This window comes from Coturnix japonica, chromosome 31 (genome assembly GCF_054131305.1).
Source record: "Coturnix japonica strain WE chromosome 31, WE-NBRP24, whole genome shotgun sequence".
Taxonomy (NCBI): Eukaryota; Metazoa; Chordata; class Aves; order Galliformes; family Phasianidae; genus Coturnix; species Coturnix japonica.
This window is the reverse complement of record NC_140693.1, coordinates 6,576,230-6,599,220: the sequence shown is the minus strand read 5'-3', so window position 1 is coordinate 6,599,220 and position 22,991 is coordinate 6,576,230.

The following is a 22,991-nucleotide window of genomic DNA, read 5'->3' as shown; positions in this document are numbered from 1 at the left end:
TGGAGGATACTAAGCATTGAGGATGCTAAGCATTGAGGATGCTAAGCATTGAGGATTCTAAGCTAGGCATTGAGGATTCTAAGCATTGAGGATTCTAAGCATTGAGGTTTCTAAGCAAAGCATTGAGGTTTCTATGCATTGAGGATGCTAAGCATTGAGGATGCTAAGCATTGAGGATTCTAAGCATTGAGGATTCTAAGCATTGAGGATTCTAAGCCAAGCATTGAGTTTTCTAATCTTTGTTTTTTCTAAACATTAAGGCCTCTATGCAATGAGGTTTGTAAGCATTAGGGTTGCTAAGCATTGAGGTTTCAGAGCAATAAAATTTCTAAGCAATGAGGATTCTGCGCATTGAGGTTTCTAAGCAATGCATGGAGGATGCTAAGCATTGAGGTTCCTAAGCAGTGAGGATTCTAAGCTTTGAGGATTCTAAGCTAAGCAATGAGGATGCTAAGCAATGAGGATGCTAAGCATTGTGGATGCTAAGCATTGAGGATGCTAAGCATTAAGGATGCTAAGCATTGAGGTTTCTAAGCTAAGCATTGAGGATGCGAAGCATTGAGGATTCTAACTATTGAGGATTCTAAGCAATGCATGGAGGATGCTAAGCATTGAGGATTCTAAGCATTGAGGATTCTAAGCATGGAGGATTCTAAGCATTGAGGATTCTAAGCATTGAGGATTCTAAGCCAAGCATTGAGTTTTCTAATCTTTGAGTTTTCTAAGCATTAAGGCCACTATGCATTGAGGTTTGTAAGCATTTGGGATGCTAAGCAATGAGGTTTCAAACAATAAAATTTCTCAGCATTGAGGTTTGTAAGCATTGAGGATTCTAAGCATTGAGGATTCTAAGCTAAGCATAGAGCATACTAAGGATTGAGGATGCTAAGCATTGAGGATTCTAAGCATTGAGGATTCTAAGCTATGCATTGAGGATTCTAAACATTGAGGATGTTAATCATTGAGGATTCTAAGCATTGAGTTTTCCAAGCTAAGCATTGAGGATGCTAAGCATTGAGGATTCTAAGCATTGAGGATTCTAAGCATTGAGGATTCTAAGCAAAGTATTGAGGTTTCTAAGCATTGAGGATGCTAAGCATTGAGGATGCAAAGCATTGAGGATTCTAAGCATTGAGGATTCTAGGCATTGAGGATGCTAAGCATTGAGGATGCTAAGCATTGAGGATTCTAAGCATTGAGGATGCTAAGCACTGAGGATTCTAAGCATTGAGGTTTCTAAGCAGTGAGGATTCTAAGCTATGCATTGAGGAATCTAAACATTGAGGATGTTAAGCATTGAGGATTCTAAGCTAAGCACTGAGAATGCTAAGTATTGAGGATTCTAAGAATTAAGGACTCTGTGCATTGAGGTTTCTAAGCATTGAGGATGCTAAGCATTGTGGATGCTAAGCATTGAGGTTTCTAAGCAGTGAGGTTTCTAAGCAGTGAGGATTCTAAGATAAGCACTGAGGATGCTAAGTATTGAGGTTTCTAAGCATTAAGGACTCTGTGCATTGAGGTTTCTAAGCAATGAGGATGCTAAGCATTGAGGATGCTAAGCATTGAGGATGCTAACCATTGAGGCTGTTAAGCATTGAGGATGCTAAGCATTGAGTTTTGTAAGCTAAGCATAGAGGATGCTAAGCATTGAGGATTCTAAGCATTGAGGATTCTAAGCATTGAGGATTCTAAGCATTGAGGTTTCTAAGCTAAGCATTGAGGATTCTAGGCATTGAGGATGCTAAGCATTGAGGATGCTAAGCATTGAGGATTCTAAACATTGAGGATTCTATGCTATGCACTGAGGATTCTAAACATTGAGGATTCTAAGCATTCAGGTTTCTAAGCAGTGTGGATTCTATGCTAAGCATTGAGGATGCTAAGTATTGAGGTTTCTAAGCATTAAGGACTCTGTGCATTGAGGTTTCTAAGCATTGAGGATTCTAAGCATTGAGTTTTCTAAGCTAAGCATTGAGGATGCTAAGCATTGAGGATTCTAAGCATTGAGGATTCTAAGCATTGAGGATTCTAAGCATTGAGGTTTATAAGCTAAGCATTGAGGATTCTAAGCATTGAGGATGCTAAGCATTGAGGATGCTAAGCATTGAGGATTCTAAGCATTGAGGATTCTAAGCATTGAGGTTTCTAAGCAAAGCATTGAGGTTTCTAAGCATTAAGGATGCTAAGCATTGAGGATGCTAAGCATTGAGGATGCTAAGCATTGAGGATGCTAAGCTTTGAGGATGCTAAGCATTGAGGATTCTAAGCATTGAGGATGCTAAGCATTGAGGATGCGAAGCATTGAGGATTCTAACTATTGAGGATTCTAAGCGATGCATGGAGGATGCTAAACATTGAAGATTCTAAGCATTGAGGATTCTAAGCATTGAGGATTCTAAGCCAAGCATTGAGTTTCCTAATCTTTGTGGATTCTAAGCATTAAGGCCTCTATGCATTGAGGTTTGTAAGCATTTGGGATGCTAAGCAATGAGGTTTCAAGCAATAAAATTTCTCAGCATTGAGGTTTGTAAGCATTGAGGATTCTAAGCATTGAGGATTCTAAGCTAAGCATAGAGCATACTAAGGATTGAGGATGATAAGCATTGAGGTTTCTAAGCATTAAGGACTCTGTGCATTGAGGTTTCTAAGCATTGAGGATTCTAAGCATTGAGTATTCTAAGCTAAGCATTGAGGATGCTAAGCATTGAGGATTCTAAGCATTGAGGATTCTAAGAATTGAGGATTCTAATCTAGGCATTGAGGATTCTAAGCATCGAGGATTCTAAGCATTGAGGATTCTAAGCATTGAGGTTTCTAAGCTAAGCATTGAGGATTCTAATCATTGAGGATGCTAAGCATTGAGGATGCTAAGCATTGAGGATTCTAAGCATTGAGGATTCTAAACATTGAGGTTTCTAAGCAAAGCATTGAGGATGCTAAGCATTGAGGATGCTAAGCATTGAGGATCCTAAGCATTGAGGATGCTAAGCATTGAGGATTCTAAGCATTGAGGATGCTAAGCATTGAGGATGCTAAGCTTTTAGGATGCTAAGCATTGAGGATGCTAAGCATTGAGGATTCTAAGCATTGAGGATGCTAAGCATTGAGGATGCTAAGCATTGAGGATTCTAAGCATTGAGGATTCTAAGCTATGCATGGAGGATGCTAAGCATTGAGGATTCTACGCGTTGAGGATGCTAAGCACTGAGGATTCTAAGCATTGAGGTTTCTAAGCAGTGAGGATTCTAAGCTAAGCAATGAGGATGCTAAGTATTGAGGTTTCTAAGCATTAAGAACTCTGTGCATTAAGGTTTCTAAGCATTGAGGATACTGAGCTTTGAGGATTCTAAGATATGCATCGAGGATGCTAAGCATTGAGGATGCTAAGTATTGAGGTTTCTAAGCATTGAGAATGCTAAGCATTGAGGATTCTAAGCAATGAGGATTCTAAGCTATGCATTGAGGAATCTAAACATTGAGGATGTTAAGCATTGAGGATTCTAAGCTAAGCACTGAGAATGCTAAGTATTGAGGATTCTAAGAATTAAGGACTCTGTGCATTGAGGTTTCTAAGCATTGAGGATGCTAAGCATTGAGGTTTCTAAGCATTGAGGATACTAAGCATTGAGGATTCTAAGCATTGAGGATTCCAAGCATTGAGTATGCTAAGCATTGAGGATTCTAAGCATTGAGGATTCTAAACTATGTAATGAGGATTCTAAGCATTGAGGATGCTAAGCATTGAGGATTCTATGCATTGAGGATTCTAAACATTGAGGATTCTAAGCCAAGCATTGAGTTTTCTAATCTTTGCTGTTTCTAAATATTAACGCCTCTATGCACTGAGGTTTGTAAGCATTAGGGATGCTAAGCATTGAGGTTTCAGAGCAATAAAATTTCTAAGCAATGAGGATTCTACGCATTGAGGTTTCTAAGCAATGCATGGAGGATGCTAAGCATTGAGGTTCCTAAGCAGTGAGGATTCTGAGCTTTGAGGATTCGAAGCTAAGCAATGAGGATGCTAAGCATTGAGGATGCTAAGCATTGAGGATTCTAAGCTATGTAATGGGGATACAAAGCATTGAGGATGCTAAGCATTGAGGATTCTAAGCATTGAGGATTCTAAGCTAAGCATAGAGCATACTAAGGATTGAGGATGCTAAGCATTGAGGTTTCTAAGCATTGGGGATTCTACGCATTGAGGATGCTAAGCACTGAGGATTATAAGCATTGAGGTTTCTAAGCAGTGAGGATTCTAAGCATTGAAGTTTCTAAGCAGTGAGGATTCTAAGCTAAGCACTGAGGATGCTATGTATTGAGGTTTCTAAGCATTAAGGGCTCTGTGCATAGAGGTTCCTAAGCATTGAGGATTCTAAGCATTGAGGATTCTAAGCATTGAGGATTCTAAGCATAGAGGATTCTAAGCCAAGCATTGAGTTTTCTAATCTTTGAGGTTTCTAAGCATTAAGGACTCTATGCATTGAGGTTTGTAAGCATTTGGGATGCTAAGCAATGAGGTTTCAGAGCAATAACATTTCTCAGCATTGAGGTTTGTAAGCATTGAGGATTCTAAGCATTGAGGATTCTAAGCTAAGCATAGAGCGTACTAAGGATTGAGGATGCTAAGCATTGAGGATTCTAAGCATTGAGGATTCTAAGCTATGCATTGAGGATTCTAAACATTGAGGATGTTAAGCATTGAGGATTCTAAGCATTGAGTTTTCTAAGCTATGCATTGAGGATTCTAAGCATTGAGGATTCTAAGCATTGAGGATTCTAAGCACTGAGGATTCTAAGCATTGAGGATTCTAAGCATTGAGGATTCTAATCATTGAGGATTCTAATCTAGGCATTGAGGATTCTAAGCATTGAGGATTCTAAGCATTGAGGATTCTAAGCATTGAGGTTTCTAAGCTAAGCATGGAGGATACTAAGCATTGAGGATGCTAAGCATTGAGGATGCTAAGCATTGAGGATTCTAAGCTAGGCATTGAGGATTCTAAGCATTGAGTATTCTAAGCATTGAGGTTTCTAAGCAAAGCATTGAGGTTTCTATGCATTGAGGATGCTAAGCATTGAGGATGCTAAGCATTGAGGATTCTAAGCATTGAGGATTCTAAGCATTGAGGATTCTAAGCCAAGCATTGAGTTTTCTAATCTTTGTTTTTTCTAAACATTAAGGCCTCTATGCAATGAGGTTTGTAAGCATTAGGGTTGCTAAGCATTGAGGTTTCAGAGCAATAAAATTTCTAAGCAATGAGGATTCTGCGCATTGGGGTTTCTAAGCAATGCATGGAGGATGCTAAGCATTGAGGTTCCTAAGCAGTGAGGATTCTAAGCTTTGAGGATTCTAAGCTAAGCAATGAGGATGCTAAGCAATGAGGATGCTAAGCATTGTGGATGCTAAGCATTGAGGATGCTAAGCATTAAGGATGCTAAGCATTGAGGTTTCTAAGCTAAGCATTGAGGATGCGAAGCATTGAGGATTCTAACTATTGAGGATTCTAAGCAATGCATGGAGGATGCTAAGCATTGAGGATTCTAAGCATTGAGGATTCTAAGCATGGAGGATTCTAAGCATTGAGGATTCTAAGCATTGAGGATTCTAAGCCAAGCATTGAGTTTTCTAATCTTTGAGTTTTCTAAGCATTAAGGCCACTATGCATTGAGGTTTGTAAGCATTTGGGATGCTAAGCAATGAGGTTTCAAACAATAAAATTTCTCAGCATTGAGGTTTGTAAGCATTGAGGATTCTAAGCATTGAGGATTCTAAGCTAAGCATAGAGCATACTAAGGATTGAGGATGCTAAGCATTGAGGATTCTAAGCATTGAGGATTCTAAGCTATGCATTGAGGATTCTAAACATTGAGGATGTTAATCATTGAGGATTCTAAGCATTGAGTTTTCCAAGCTAAGCATTGAGGATGCTAAGCATTGAGGATTCTAAGCATTGAGGATTCTAAGCATTGAGGATTCTAAGCAAAGTATTGAGGTTTCTAAGCATTGAGGATGCTAAGCATTGAGGATGCAAAGCATTGAGGATTCTAAGCATTGAGGATTCTAGGCATTGAGGATGCTAAGCATTGAGGATGCTAAGCATTGAGGATTCTAAGCATTGAGGATGCTAAGCACTGAGGATTCTAAGCATTGAGGTTTCTAAGCAGTGAGGATTCTAAGCTATGCATTGAGGAATCTAAACATTGAGGATGTTAAGCATTGAGGATTCTAAGCTAAGCACTGAGAATGCTAAGTATTGAGGATTCTAAGAATTAAGGACTCTGTGCATTGAGGTTTCTAAGCATTGAGGATGCTAAGCATTGTGGATGCTAAGCATTGAGGTTTCTAAGCAGTGAGGTTTCTAAGCAGTGAGGATTCTAAGATAAGCACTGAGGATGCTAAGTATTGAGGTTTCTAAGCATTAAGGACTCTGTGCATTGAGGTTTCTAAGCAATGAGGATGCTAAGCATTGAGGATGCTAAGCATTGAGGATGCTAACCATTGAGGCTGTTAAGCATTGAGGATGCTAAGCATTGAGTTTTGTAAGCTAAGCATAGAGGATGCTAAGCATTGAGGATTCTAAGCATTGAGGATTCTAAGCATTGAGGATTCTAAGCATTGAGGTTTCTAAGCTAAGCATTGAGGATTCTAGGCATTGAGGATGCTAAGCATTGAGGATGCTAAGCATTGAGGATTCTAAACATTGAGGATTCTATGCTATGCACTGAGGATTCTAAACATTGAGGATTCTAAGCATTCAGGATTCTAAGCAGTGTGGATTCTATGCTAAGCATTGAGGATGCTAAGTATTGAGGTTTCTAAGCATTAAGGACTCTGTGCATTGAGGTTTCTAAGCATTGAGGATTCTAAGCATTGAGTTTTCTAAGCTAAGCATTGAGGATGCTAAGCATTGAGGATTCTAAGCATTGAGGATTCTAAGCATTGAGGATTCTAAGCATTGAGGTTTATAAGCTAAGCATTGAGGATTCTAAGCATTGAGGATGCTAAGCATTGAGGATGCTAAGCATTGAGGATTCTAAGCATTGAGGATGCTAAGCATTGAGGATGCTAAGCATTGAGGATGCTAAGCATTGAGGATGCTAAGCTTTGAGGATGCTAAGCATTGAGGATTCTAAGCATTGAGGATGCTAAGCATTGAGGATGCGAAGCATTGAGGATTCTAACTATTGAGGATTCTAAGCGATGCATGGAGGATGCTAAACATTGAAGATTCTAAGCATTGAGGATTCTAAGCATTGAGGATTCTAAGCCAAGCATTGAGTTTCCTAATCTTTGTGGTTTCTAAGCATTAAGGCCTCTATGCATTGAGGTTTGTAAGCATTTGGGATGCTAAGCAATGAGGTTTCAAGCAATAAAATTTCTCAGCATTGAGGTTTGTAAGCATTGAGGATTCTAAGCATTGAGGATTCTAAGCTAAGCATAGAGCATACTAAGGATTGAGGATGATAAGCATTGAGGTTTCTAAGCATTAAGGACTCTGTGCATTGAGGTTTCTAAGCATTGAGGATTCTAAGCATTGAGTTTTCTAAGCTAAGCATTGAGGATGCTAAGCATTGAGGATTCTAAGCATTGAGGATTCTAAGCATTGAGGATTCTAATCTAGGCATTGAGGATTCTAAGCATCGAGGATTCTAAGCATTGAGGATTCTAAGCATTGAGGTTTCCAAGCTAAGCATTGAGGATTCTAAGCATTGAGGATGCTAAGCATTGAGGATGCTAAGCATTGAGGATTCTAAGCATTGAGGATTCTAAACATTGAGGTTTCTAAGCAAAGCATTGAGGATGCTAAGCATTGAGGATGCTAAGCATTGAGGATCCTAAGCATTGAGGATGCTAAGCATTGAGGATTCTAAGCATTGAGGATGCTAAGCATTGAGGATGCTAAGCTTTTAGGATGCTAAGCATTGAGGATGCTAAGCATTGAGGATTCTAAGCATTGAGGATGCTAAGCATTGAGGATGCTAAGCATTGAGGATTCTAAGCATTGAGGATTCTAAGCATTGAGTTTTCTAAGCAAAGCATTGAGGATGCTAAGCATTGAGGATGCTAAGCATTGAGGATGCTAAGCATTGAGGATGCTAAGCTTTGAGGATGCTAAGCATTGAGGATTCTAAGCATTGAGGATGCTAAGCATTGAGGATTCTAAGCATTGAGGATGCTAAGCATTGAGGATGCTAAGCATTTAGGATTCTAAGCATTGAGGATTCTAAGCATTGAGGATTCTAAGCTAGGCATTGAGTATTCTAAGCATTGAGGATTCTAAGCATTGAGGTTTTTAAAGCAAAGCATTGAGGTTTCTAAGCATTTAGGATGCAAAGCTTTGAGGATGCTAAGCATTGAGGATGCTAAGCATTGAGGATTCTAAGCATTGAGTATGCTAAGCATTGAGGATGCTAAGCATTGAGGATTCTAAGCATTGAGGATGCTAAGCATTGAGGATGCTAAGCATTGAGGATGCTAAGCATTGAGGATGCTATGCTTTGACGATTCTAAGCATTGAGGATTCTAAGCACTGAGGATTCTAAGCATTGAGGATGCTAAGCATTGAGGATTCTAAGCATTGAGGATTCTAAGCATTGAGGATGCTAAGCATTGAGGATGCTAAGCATTGAGGATTCTAAGCATTGAGGATTCTAAGCATTGAGGTTTCTAAGCAATGCATGGAGGATGCTAAGCATTGAGGTTCCTAAGCAGTGAGGATTCTGAGCTTTGAGGATTCTAAGCTAAGCAATGAGGATGCTAAGCAATGAGGATGCTAAGCAATGAGGATGCTAAGCATTGAGGATGCTAAGCATTGAGGATTCTAAGCATTGAGGTTTCTAAGCTATGCATTGAGGATGCGAATCATTGAGGATTCTAACTATTTAGGATTCTAAGCAATGCATGGAGGATGCTAAGCATTGAGGATTCTAAGCATTGAGGATTCTAAGCATTGAGGATTCTAAGCTAAGCATAGAGCATACTAAGGATTGAGGATGCTAAGCATTCAGGTTTCTAAGTATTGGGGATTCTACGCGTTGAGGATGCTAAGCACTGAGGATTCTAAGCATTGAGGTTTCTAAGCAGTGACGATTCTAATCTAAGCACTGAGGATGCTAAGTATTGAGGTTTCTAAGAATTAAGGACTCTGTGCATTGAGGTTTCTAAGCATTGAGGATTCTTAGCATTGAGGATTCTAAGCATTGAGGATTCTAAGCATTGAGGATGCTAAGCATTGAGGATGTAAAGCATTGAGGATTCTAAGCATTGAGGATTCTAAGCATTGAGGATTCTAAGCCAAGCATTGAGTTTTCTTATCTTTGAGGTTTCTAAACATTAAGGCCTCTATGTACTGAGGTTTGTAAGCATTAGGGATGCTAAGCATTGAGGTTACAGAGCAATAAAATTTTTAAGCAATGAGGATTCTACGCATTGAGGTTTCTAAGCAATGCATTGAGGATGCTAAGCATTGAGGTTCCTAAGCAGTGAGGATTCTGAGCTTTTAGGATTCGAAGCTAAGCAATGAGGATGCTAAGCAATGAGGATGCTAAGCATTGAGGATTCTAAGCTATGTAATGGGGATGCTAAGCATTGAGGATTCTAAGCATTGAGGATTCTAAGCATTGAGGATTCTAAGCTAAGCAAAGAGCATACTAAGGATTGAGGATGCTAAGCATTGAGGTTTCTAAGCATTGGGGATTCTACGCATTGAGGATGCTAAGCACTGAGGATTATAAGCATTGAGGTTTCTAAGCAGTGACGATTCTAAGCATTGAAGTTTCTAAGCAGTGAGGATTCTAAGCTAAGCACTGAGGATGCTAAGTATTGAGGTTTCTAAGCTTTAAGGACTCTGTGCATTGAGGATGCTAAGCATTGAGGATGCTAAGCATTGAGGATGCTAAGCATTGAGGATTCTAAGCATTGAGGATTCTAAGCCAAGCATTGAGTTTTTTTATCTTTGAGGTTTCTAAACATTAAGGCCTCTATGCACTGAGGTTTGTAAGCATTAGGGATGCTAAGCATTGAGGTTACAGAGCAATAAAATTTTTAAGCAATGAGGATTCTACGCATTGAGGTTTCTAAGCAATGCATTGAGGATGCTAAGCATTGAGGTTACTAAGCAGTGAGGATTCTGAGCTTTGAGGATTCGAAGCTAAGCAATGAGGATGCTAAGCAATGAGGATGCTAAGCCTTGAGGATTCTAAGCATTGAGGATTCTAAGCTAAGCATAGAGCATACTAAGGATTGAGGATGCTAAGCATTGAGGTTTCTAAGCATTGGGGATTCTACGCATTGTGGATGCTAAGCATTGAGGAAGCTAAGCATTGAGGATGCTAAGCATTGAGGTTTCTAAGCATTGAGGATTCTAAGCATTGAGAATTCTAAGCATTGAGGTTTCTAAGTAGTGAGTATTCTAAGCTAAGCACTGAGGATGCTAAGTATTGAGGTTTCTAAGCATTAAGGACTCTGTGCATTGAGGATTCTAAGCATTGAGGATTCTAAGCATTCAGGTTTCTAAGCAGTGAAGATTCTAAGCTAAGCACTGAGAATGCTAAGTATTGAGGTTTCTAAGCATTAAGGACTCTGTGCATTGAGGTTTCTAAGCATTGAGGATCCTGAGCTTTGAGGATTCTAAGCTATGCATTGAGGATGCTAAGCATTGAGGATTCTAAGCATTGAGGATTCTAAGCATTGAGGATTCTAAGCATTGAGGATTCTAAGCATTCAGGTTTCTAAGCAGTGAGGATTCTAAGCTAAGCACTGAGGATGCTAAGTATTGAGGTTTCTAAGCATTAAGGACTCTGTGCATTGAGGTTTCTAAGCATTAAGGACTCTGTGCATTGAGGTTTCTATACTAAGCATTGAGGATGCTAAGCATTGAGGATTCTAAGCATTGAGAATTCTAAGCATTGAGGATTCTAAGCATTGAGGATTCTAAGCATTGAGGATACAAAGCATTGAGGATGCCAAGCATTGAGGATGCTAAGCATTGAGGATGCTAAGCATTGAGGATTCTAAGCATTGAGGATTCTAAGCATTGAGGATTCTAAGCATTCAGGTTTCTAAGCTAAGCATTGAGGATTCTAAGCATTGAGGATTCTAAGCATTCAGGTTTCTAAGCAGTGAGGATTCTAAACAAAGCACTGAGGATGCTAAGTATTGAGGTTTCTAAGCATTATGGACTCTGTGCATTGAGGTTTCTAAGAACTGAGGATCCTGAGCTTTGAGGATTCTAAGATATGCATTGAGGATGCTAAGGATTGAGGTTTCTGAGCTTAGCATTGAGGATTCTAATCATTGAGGATTCTAAGCATTGAGGATTCTAAGTATTGAGGATTCTAAGCATTGAGGATTCTAAGCATTGAGGATTCTAAGCATTAAGGATTCTCAGCATTGAGTATTCTAAGCATTGAGGATTCTAAGCATTGAGGTTTCTAAGGTAAGCATTGAGGATTCTAAGCATTGAGGATTCTAAGCATTGAGGTTTCTAAGCTAAGCATTGATGATACGAAGCATTGAGGATTCTAACTATTGCGGATTCTAAGCAATGCATGGAGGATGCTAAGCATTGAAGATTAAAAGCATTGAGGATTCTAAGCCAAGCATTGAGTTTTCTAATCTTTGAGGTTTCTAAGCATTAAGGCCTCTATGCATTGAGGTTTGTAAGCATTTGTGATGCTAAGCAATGAGGTTGCAAACAATAAAATTTCTCAGCATTGAGGTTTGTAAGCATTGAGGATTCTAAGCATTGAGGATTCTAAGCTAAGCATAGAGCATACTAAGGATTGAGGATGCTAAGCATTGAGGTTTCGAAGCATTGGGGATTCTACGCGTTGAGGATGCTAAGCACTGAGGATTCTAAGTATTGAGGTTTCTAAGCATTCAGGATCCTGAGCTTTGAGGATTCTAAGATATGCATTGAGGATGCTAAGGATTGAGGATTCTAAGCATTGAGGATGCTAAGCATTGGGGTTTCTAAGCTTAGCATTGAGGATTCTAAGCATTGAGGATTCTAAGCATTCAGGTTTCTAAGCAGTGAGGATTCTAAGCTAAGCACTGAAAATGCTAAGTATTGAGGTTTCTAAGCATTAAGGACTCTGTGCATTGAGCATTCTAAGCATTGAGGATTCTAAGCATTGAGGATTCTAAGCTAGGCATTGAGGATTCTAAGCATTGAGGATTCTAAGCATTCAGGTTTCTAAGCATTGAGGATGCTAAGCATTGAGGATGCTAAGCATTGAGGATTCTAAGCATTGAGGATTCTAAGCCAAGCATTGAGTTTTCTAATTTTGTTTTTTCTAAACATTAAGGCCTCTATGCAATGAGGTTTGTAAGCATTAGGGTTGCTAAGCATTGAGGTTTCAGAGCAATAAAATTTCTAAGCAATGAGGATTCTGCGCATTGAGGTTTCTAAGCAATGCATGGAGGATGCTCAGCATTGAGGTTCCTAAGCAGTGAGGATTCTAAGCTAAGCAATGAGGATGCTAAGCAATGAGGATTCTAAGCATTGAGGATTCTAAGCATTGAAGTTTCTAAGCTAAGCATTGAGGATAGGAAGCATTGAAGATTCTAACTAGTGAGGATTCTAAGCAATGCATGGAGGATGCTAAGCATTGAGGATTCTAAGCATTGAGGATTCTAAACTATGCATGGAGGATTCTAAGCATTGAGGATTCTAAGCCAAGCATTGAGTTTTCTAATATTTGAGGTTTCTAAGCATTAAGGTCTCTATGCATTGAGGTTTGTAAGCATTTGGGATGCTAAGCAATGAGGTTTCAAACAATAAAATTTCTCAGCATTGAGGTTTGTAAGCATTGAGGATTCTAAGCATTGAGGATTCTAAGCTAAGCATAGAGCATACTAAGGATTGAGGATGCTAAGCATTGAGGATTCTAAGCATTGAGGATGCTAAGCATTGAGGATGCTAAGCATTGAGGATTCTAAGCATTGAAGATGCTAAGCATTGAGGATGCTAAGCATTGAGGATTCTTAGCATTGAGGTTTCTAAGCTAGGCATTGAGGATTCTAAGCATTGAGGATTCTAAGCATTGAGGTTTCTAAGCAAAGCATTGAGGTTTCTAAGCATTGAGGATTCTAAGCATTGAGGATTCTAAGCATTGAGGATGCTAAGCATTGAGGATGCTAAGCATTGAGGATTCTAAGCATTGAGGATGCTAAGCATTGAGGATGCTAAGCATTGAGGATGCTAAGCATTGAGGCTGCTAAGCATTGAGGATGCTAAGCATTGAGGATGCTAAGCATTGAGGATGGTAAGCATTGAGGATTCTAAGCTTTGAGGATGCTAAGCATTGAGGATTCTAAGCTTTGAGGATGCTAAGAATTGAGGATTCTAAGCACTGAGGATTCTAAGCTATGTAATGAGGATGCTAAGCATTGAGGATTCTAAGTATTGAGGTTTCTAAGCTAAGCATTGAGGATGCGAAGCATTGAGGATTCTAACTATTGAGGATTCTAAGCAATGCATGGAGGATTCTAAGCATTGAGGATTCTAAGCATTGAGGATTCTAAGCATCGAGGTTTCTAAGCAAAGCATTGAGGATGCTAAGCATTGAGGATGCTAAGCTTTGAGGATGCTAAGCATTGAGGATGCTAAGATTTGAGGATGCTATGCATTGAGGATTCTAAGCATTGAGGATGCTAAGCATTGAGGATTCTAAGCATTGAGGATGCTAAGCATTGAGGATGCTAAGCATTGAGGTATCTATGCATTGAGGATTCTGAGCTTTGAGGATTCTAAGCTAAGCAATGAGGATGCTAAGCGATGAGGATGCTAAGCATTGAGGATGCTAAGCATTGAGGATGCTAAGCATTGAGGATTCTAAGCATTGAGGATTCTAAGCTATGCATTGAGGATGCGAAGCATTGAGGATTCTAAGCATTGAGGATTCTAAGCCAAGCATTCTGTTTTCTAATATTTGAGGTTTCTAAGCATTAAGGCCTGTATGCATTGAGGTTTGTAAGCATTGAGGATCCTGAGCTTTGAGAATTCTAAGCTAAGCATTGAGGATGCTAAGCATTGGGGATTCTAAGCATTGAGGATTCTAAGCATTGAGTATTCTAAGCTATGCATTGAGGATTCTAATCATTGAGGATGTTAAGCATTGAGGATTCTAAGCATTGAGGTTTCTAAGCTAAGCATTGATGATTCTAAGCATTGAGGATTCTACGCATTCAGGTTTCTATGCAGTGAGGATTCTAAGCTAAGCACTGAGGATGCTAAGTATTGAGGTTTCTAAGCATTAAGGACTCTGTGCAATGAGGTTTCTAAGCATTGAGGATTCTAAGCATTGAGGATTCTTAGCTAGGCATTGAGGATTCTAAGCATTGAGGATTCTAAGCCAAGCATTGAGTTTTCTAATCTTTGAGGTTTCTAAACATTAAGGCCTCTATGCACTGAGGTTTGAAAGCATTAGGGATGCTAAGCATTGAGGTTTCAGAGCAATAAAATTTCTAAGCAATGGGGATTCTACGCATTGAGGTTTCTAAGCAATGCATGGAGGATGCTAAGCATTGAGGTTCCTAAGCAGTGAGGATTCTGAGCTTTGAGGATTCTAAGCTAAGGAATGAGGATGCTAAGCATTGAGGATGCTAAGCATTGAGGATTCTAAGCATTGAGGATTCTAAGCTAGGCATGGAGGATGCTAAGCATTGAGGATTCTAAGCATTGAGGATTCTAAGCAAAGCATTCAGGATGCTAAGCATTGAGGATGCTAAGCATTGAGAATTCTAAGCATTAAGGATTCTAAGCATTGAGGATGCTAAGCATTGAGGATTCTAAGCATTGAGGATTCTAAGCATTGAGGATGCTAAGCATTGAGGATGCTAAGTATTGAGGATGCTTAGCATTGAGGATGCTAAGCATTGAGGATGCTAAGCATTGAGGATTATACGCTTTGAGGATGCTAAGCATTGAGGATTCTAAGCATTGAGGATGCTAAGCATTGAGGATGCTAAGCATTGAGGATTCTAAGCATTGAGGATTCTAAGCATTGAGGATGCTAAGCATTGAGGTTTCTAAGCACCGAGGATTCTAAGCTAAGCAATGAGGATGCTAAGAATTGAGGATGCTAAGCATTGAGGATGCTAAGCACTGAGGATGCTAAGCATTGAGGATTCTAAGCATTGAGGATTCTAAGCAATGCATTCAGGATGCTAAGCATTGAGGATTCTAAGCATTAAGGATTCTAAGCATTGAGGATGCTAAGCATTGAGGATTCTAAGCATTAAGGATTCTAAGCATTGACGATGCTAAGCATTGAGGATTCTAAGCATTAAGGATTCTAAGCAATGAGGATGCTAAGCATTGAGGATTCTAAGCATTGAGGATGCTAAGCATTGAGGATGCTAAGCATTGAGCATTCTAAGCATTGAGGATGCTAAGCATTGAGGATTCTAAGCATTGAGGATTCTAAGCTATGAGGATTCTAAGCCAAGCATTGAATTTTCTAATCTTTGAGGTTTCTAAGCATTAAGGCCTCTATGCATTTAGTTTTGTAAGCATTGAGGATTCTAAGCATTGAGGATTCTTAGCATTGAGGATTCTAAGCTAGGCATTGAGGATTCTAAGCATTGAGGATTCTAAGCATTGAGGTTTCTAAGCAAAGCATTGAGGTTTCTAAGCATTGAGGATTCTAAGCAATGAGGATTCTAAGCATTGAGGATGCTAAGCATTGAGGATGCTAAGCATTGAGGATTCTAAGCATTGAGGATACTAAGCATTGAGGATGCTAAGCATTGAGGATGCTAAGCATTGAGGCTGCTAAGCATTGAGGATGCTAAGCATTGAGGATGCTAAGCATTGAGGATTCTAAGTTTGAGAATGCTAAGAATTGAGGATTCTAAGCATTGAGGATTATAAGCTATGTAATGAGGGTGCTAAGCATTGAGGATTCTAAGTATTGAGGTTTCTAAGCTAAGCATTGAGGATGCGAAGCATTGAGGATTCTACGTATTGAGGATTCTAAGCAATGCATGGAAGATTCTAAGCATTGAGGATTCTAAGCATTGAGGATTCTAAGCATTGAGGTTTCTAAGCAAAGCATTGAGGATGCTAAGCATTGAGGATGCTAAGCATTGAGGATGCTAAGCTTTGAGGATGCTAAGCATTGAGGATTCTAAGATTTGAGGATGCTAAGCGTTGAGGATTCTAAGCATTGAGGATGCTAAGCATTGAGGATTCTAAGCATTGAGGATGCTAAGCATTGAGGATGCTAAGCATTGAGGTATCTATGCACCGAGGATTCTGAGCTTTGAGGATTCTAAGCTAAGCAATGAGGATGCTAATCAATGAGGATGCTAAGCATTGAGGATGCTAAGCATTGAGGATTCTAAGCATTGAGGATTCTAAGCTATGTAATGAGGATGCTAACCATTGAGGATTCTAAGTATTGAGGTTTCTAAGCTAAGCATTGAGGATGCGAAGCATTGAGGATTCTAAGCATTGAGGATTCTAAGCCAAGCATTCTGTTTTCCAATCTTTGAGGTTTCTAAGCATTAAGGCCTCTATGCATTGAGGTTTGTAAGCATTGAGGATCCTGAACTTTGAGGATTCTAAGCTAAGCATTGAGGATGCTTAGCATTGAGGATGCTAAGCATTGAGGATGCTAAGCATTGAGGATGCTAAGCATTGAGGATTCTAAGCATTGAGGATGCTAAGCATTGAGGATGCTAAGCATTGAGGATTCTAAGCATTGAGGATTCTAAGCATTGAGGATGCTAAGCATTGAGGATGCTAAGTATTGAGGATGCTTAGCATTGAGGATGCTAAGCATTGAGGATGCTAAGCATTGAGGATTATACGCTTTGAGGATGCTAAGCATTGAGGATTCTAAGCATTGAGGATGCTAAGCATTGAGGATTCTAAGCATTGAGGATTCTAAGCATTGAGGATGCTAAGCATTGAGGTTTCTAAGCACCGAGGATTCTAAGCTAAGCAATGAGGATGCTAAGAATTGAGGATGCTAAGCATTGAGGATGCTAAGCACTGAGGATGATAAGCATTGAGGATTCTAAGCATTGAGGATTCTAAGCTATGTAATGAGGATGCTAAGCATTGATGATTCTAAGCATTGAGGATTCTAAGCAAAGCATTCAGGATGCTAAGCATTGAGGATTCTAAGCATTAAGGATTCTAAGCATTGAGGATGCTAAGCATTGAGGATTCTAAGCATTAATGATTCTAAGCATTGAGGATGCTAAGCATTGAGGATTCTAAGCATTAAGGATTCTAAGCAATGAGGATGCTAAGCATTGAGGATTCTAAGCATTGAGGATTCTAAGCATTGAGGATGCTAAGCATTGAGGATTCTAAGCATTGAGGATTCTAAGATTTGAGGATGCTAAGCATTGAGGTTTCTAAGCAAGGAGGATTCTAAGCTAAGCAATGAGGATGCTAAGAATTGAGGATGCTAAGCATTGAGGATGCTAAGCACTGAGGATGATAAGCATTGAGGATTCTAAGCATTGAGGATTCTAAGCTATGTAATGAGGATGCTAAGCATTGAGGATTCTAAGCATTGAGGATTCTAAGCTATGTAATGAGGATGCTAAGCATTGAGGATTCTAAGCATTGAGGATTCTAAGCAAAGCATTCAGGATGCTAAGCATTGAGGATTCTAAGCATTAAGGATTCTAAGCATTGAGGATGCTAAGCATTGAGGAATATAAGCATTGAGGATTCTAAGCATTGAGGATGCTAAGCATTGAGGATTCTAAGCATTGAGGATTCTAAGCTATGCATTGAGGATGCGAAGCATTGAGGATTCTAAGCATTGAGGATTCTAAGCCAAGCATTCTGTTTTCTAATGTTTGAGGTTTCTAAGCATTAAGTCCTGTATGCATTGAGGTTTGTAAGCATTGAGGATCCTGAGCTTTGAGAATTCTAAGCTAAGCATTGAGGATGCTAAGCATTGGGGATTCTAAGCATTGAGGATTCTAAGCATTGAGTATTCTAAGCTATGCATTGAGGATTCTAATCATTGAGGATGTTAAGCATTGAGGATTCTAAGCATTGAGGTTTCTAAGCTAAGCATTGATGATTCTAAGCATTGAGGATTCTACGCATTCAGGTTTCTATGCAGTGAGGATTCTAAGCTAAGCACTGAGGATGCTAAGTATTGAGGTTTCTAAGCATTAAGGACTCTGTGCAATGAGGTTTCTAAGCATTGAGGATTCTAAGCATTGAGGATTCTAAGCATTGAGGATTGTTAGCTAGGCATTGAGGATACTAAGCATTGAGGATTCTAAGCCAAGCATTGAGTTTTCTAATCTTTGAGGTTTCTAAACATTAAGGCCTCTATGCACTGAGGTTTGAAAGCATTAGGGATGCTAAGCATTGAGGTTTCAGAGCAATAAAATTTCTAAGCAATGGGGATTCTACGCATTGAGGTTTCTAAGCAATGCATGGAGGATGCTAAGCATTGAGGTTCCTAAGCAGTGAGGATTCTGAGCTTTGAGGATTCTAAGCAAAGGAATGAGGATGCTAAGCATTGAGGATGCTAAGCATTGAGGATTCTAAGCATTGAGGATTCTAAGCATTGAGGATTCTAAGCATTGAGGATTCTAAGCTAGGCATGGAGGATGCTAAGCATTGAGGATTCTAAGCATTGAGGATTCTAAGCAAAGCATTCAGGATGCTAAGCATTGAGGATGCTAAGCATTGAGAATTCTAAGCATTAAGGATTCTAAGCATTGAGGATGCTAAGCATTGAGGATTCTAAGCATTGAGGATTCTAAGCATTGAGGATGCTAAGCATTGAGGATGCTAAGTATTGAGGATGCTTAGCATTGAGGATGCTAAGCATTGAGGATGCTAAGCATTGAGGATTATACGCTTTGAGGATGCTAAGCATTGAGGATTCTAAGCATTGAGGATGCTAAGCATTGAGGATGCTAAGCATTGAGGATTCTAAGCATTGAGGATTCTAAGCATTGAGGATGCTAAGCATTGAGGTTTCTAAGCACCGAGGATTCTAAGCTAAGCAATGAGGAAGCTAAGAATTGAGGATGCTAAGCACTGAGGATGCTAAGCACTGAGGATGATAAGCATTGAGGATTCTAAGCATTGAGGATTCTAAGCTATGTAATGAGGATGCTAAGCATTGAGGATTCTAAGCATTGAGGATTCTAAGCAAAGCATTCAGGATGCTAAGCATTGAGGATTCTAAGCATTAAGGATTCTAAGCATTGAGGATGCTAAGCATTGAGGATTCTAAGCATTAAGGATTCTAAGCATTGACGATGCTAAGCATTGAGGATTCTAAGCATTAAGGATTCTAAGCAATGAGGATGCTAAGCATTGAGGATTCTAAGCATTGAGGATGCTAAGCATTGAGGAATATAAGCATTGAGGATTCTAAGCATTGAGGATGCTAAGCATTGAGGATGCTAAGCATTGAGCATTCTAAGCATTGAGGATGCTAAGCATTGAGGATTCTAAGCATTGAGGATTCTAAGCTATGAGGATTCTAAGCCAAGCATTGAATTTTCTAATCTTTGAGGTTTCTAAGCATTAAGGCCTCTATGCATTTAGTTTTGTAAGCATTGAGGATTCTAAGCATTGAGGATTCTTAGCATTGAGGATTCTAAGCTAGGCATTGAGGATTCTAAGCATTGAGGATTCTAAGCATTGAGGTTTCTAAGCAAAGCATTGAGGTTTCTAAGCATTGAGGATTCTAAGCAATGAGGATTCTAAGCATTGAGGATGCTAAGCATTGAGGATGCTAAGCATTGAGGATTCTAAGCATTGAGGATACTAAGCATTGAGGATGCTAAGCATTGAGGATGCTAAGCATTGAGGCTGCTAAGCATTGAGGATGCTAAGCATTGAGGATGCTAAGCATTGAGGATTCTAAGTTTGAGAATGCTAAGAATTGAGGATTCTAAGCATTGAGGATTCTAAGCTATGTAATGAGGGTGCTAAACATTGAGGATTCTAAGTATTGAGGTTTCTAAGCTAAGCATTGAGGATGCGAAGCATTGAGGATTCTACGTATTGAGGATTCTAAGCAATGCATGGAGGTTTCTAAGCATTGAGGATTCTAAGCATTGAGGATGCTAAGCATTGAGGATTCTAAGCATTGAGGATTCTAAGATTTGAGGATGCTAAGCATTGAGGTTTCTAAGCACCGAGGATTCTAAGCTAAGCAATGAGGATGCTAAGAATTGAGGATGCTAAGCATTGAGGATGCTAAGCACTGAGGATGATAAGCATTGAGGATTCTAAGCATTGAGGATTCTAAGCTATGTAATGAGGATGCTAAGCATTGAGGATTCTAAGCATTGAGGATTCTAAGCAAAGCATTCAGGATGCTAAGCATTGAGGATTCTAAGCATTAAGGATTCTAAGCATTGAGGATGCTAAGCATTGAGGTATCTATGCATTGAGGATTCTGAGCTTTGAGGATTCTAAGCTAAGCAATGAGGATGCTAAGCGATGAGGATGCTAAGCATTGAGGATGCTAAGCATTGAGGATGCTAAGCATTGAGGATTCTAAGCATTGAGGATTCTAAGCTATGCATTGAGGATGCGAAGCATTGAGGATTCTAAGCATTGAGGATTCTAAGCCAAGCATTCTGTTTTCTAATCTTTGAGGTTTCTAAGCATTAAGGCCTGTATGCATTGAGGTTTGTAAGCATTGAGGATCCTGAGCTTTGAGAATTCTAAGCTAAGCATTGAGGATGCTAAGCATTGGGGATTCTAAGCATTGAGGATTCTAAGCATTGAGTATTCTAAGCTATGCATTGAGGATTCTAATCATTGAGGATGTTAAGCATTGAGGATTCTAAGCATTGAGGTTTCTAAGCTAAGCATTGATGATTCTAAGCATTGAGGATTCTACGCATTCAGGTTTCTATGCAGTGAGGATTCTAAGCTAAGCACTGAGGATGCTAAGTATTGAGGTTTCTAAGCATTAAGGACTCTGTGCAATGAGGTTTCTAAGCATTGAGGATTCTAAGCATTGAGGATTCTAAGCATTGAGGATTCTTAGCTAGGCATTGAGGATTCTAAGCATTGAGGATTCTAAGCCAAGCATTGAGTTTTCTAATCTTTGAGGTTTCTAAACATTAAGGCCTCTATGCACTGAGGTTTGAAAGCATTAGGGATGCTAAGCATTGAGGTTTCAGAGCAATAAAATTTCTAAGCAATGGGGATTCTACGCATTGAGGTTTCTAAGCAATGCATGGAGGATGCTAAGCATTGAGGTTCCTAAGCAGTGAGGATTCTGAGCTTTGAGGATTCTAAGCTAAGGAATGAGGATGCTAAGCATTGAGGATGCTAAGCATTGAGGATTCTAAGCATTGAGGATTCTAAGCATTGAGGATTCTAAGCATTGAGGATTCTAAGCTAGGCATGGAGGATGCTAAGCATTGAGAATTCTAAGCATTGAGGATTCTAAGCAAAGCATTCAGGATGCTAAGCATTGAGGATGCTAAGCATTGAGAATTCTAAGCATTAAGGATTCTAAGCATTGAGGATGCTAAGCATTGAGGATTCTAAGCATTGAGGATTCTAAGCATTGAGGATGCTAAGCATTGAGGATGCTAAGTATTGAGGATGCTTAGCATTGAGGATGCTAAGCATTGAGGATGCTAAGCATTGAGGATTATACGCTTTGAGGATGCTAAGCATTGAGGATTCTAAGCATTGAGGATGCTAAGCATTGAGGATGCTAAGCATTGAGGATTCTAAGCATTGAGGATTCTAAGCATTGAGGATGCTAAGCATTGAGGTTTCTAAGCACCGAGGATTCAAAGCTAAGCAATGAGGATGCTAAGAATTGAGGATGCTAAGCATTGAGGATGCTAAGCACTGAGGATGATAAGCACTGAGGATTCTAAGCATTGAGGATTCTAAGCTATGTAATGAGGATGCTAAGCATTGAGGATTCTAAGCATTGAGGATTCTAAGCAAAGCATTCAGGATGCTAAGCATTGAGGATTCTAAGCATTAAGGATTCTAAGCATTGAGGATGCTAAGCATTGAGGATTCTAAGCATTAAGGATTCTAAGCATTGACGATGCTAAGCATTGAGGATTCTAAGCATTAAGGATTCTAAGCAATGAGGATGCTAAGCATTGAGGATTCTAAGCATTGAGGATGCTAAGCATTCAGGAATATAAGCATTGAGGATTCTAAGCATTGAGGATGCTAAGCATTGAGGATGCTAAGCATTGAGCATTCTAAGCATTGAGGATGCTAAGCATTGAGGATTCTAAGCATTGAGGATTCTACGCTATGAGGATTCTAAGCCAAGCATTGAATTTTCTAATCTTTGAGGTTTCTAAGCATTAAGGCCTCTATGCATTTAGTTTTGTAAGCATTGAGGATTCTAAGCATTGAGGATTCTTAGCATTGAGGATTCTAAGCTAGGCATTGAGGATTCTAAGCATTGAGGATTCTAAGCATTGAGGTTTCTAAGCAAAGCATTGAGGTTTCTAAGCATTGAGGATTCCAAGCAATGAGGATTCTAAGAATTGAGGATGCTAAGCATTGAGGATGCTAAGCATTGAGGATTCTAAGCATTGAGGATACTAAGCATTGAGGATGCTAAGCATTGAGGATGCTAAGCATTGAGGCTGCTAAGCATTGAGGATGCTAAGCATTGAGGATGCTAAGCATTGAGGATTCTAAGTTTGAGAATGCTAAGAATTGAGGATTCTAAGCATTGAGGATTTTAAGCTATGTAATGAGGGTGCTAAACATTGAGGATTCTAAGTATTGAGGTTTCTAAGCTAAGCATTGAGGATGCGAAGCATTGAGGATTCTACGTATTGAGGATTCTAAGCAATGCATGGAGGATTCTAAGCATTGAGGATTCTAAGCATTGAGGATTCTAAGCATTGAGGTTTCTAAGCAAAGCATTGAGGATGCTAAGCATTGAGGATGCTAAGCATTGTGGATGCTAAGCTTTGAGGATGCTAAGCATTGAGGATTCTAAGATTTGAGGATGCTAAGCGTTGAGGATTCTAA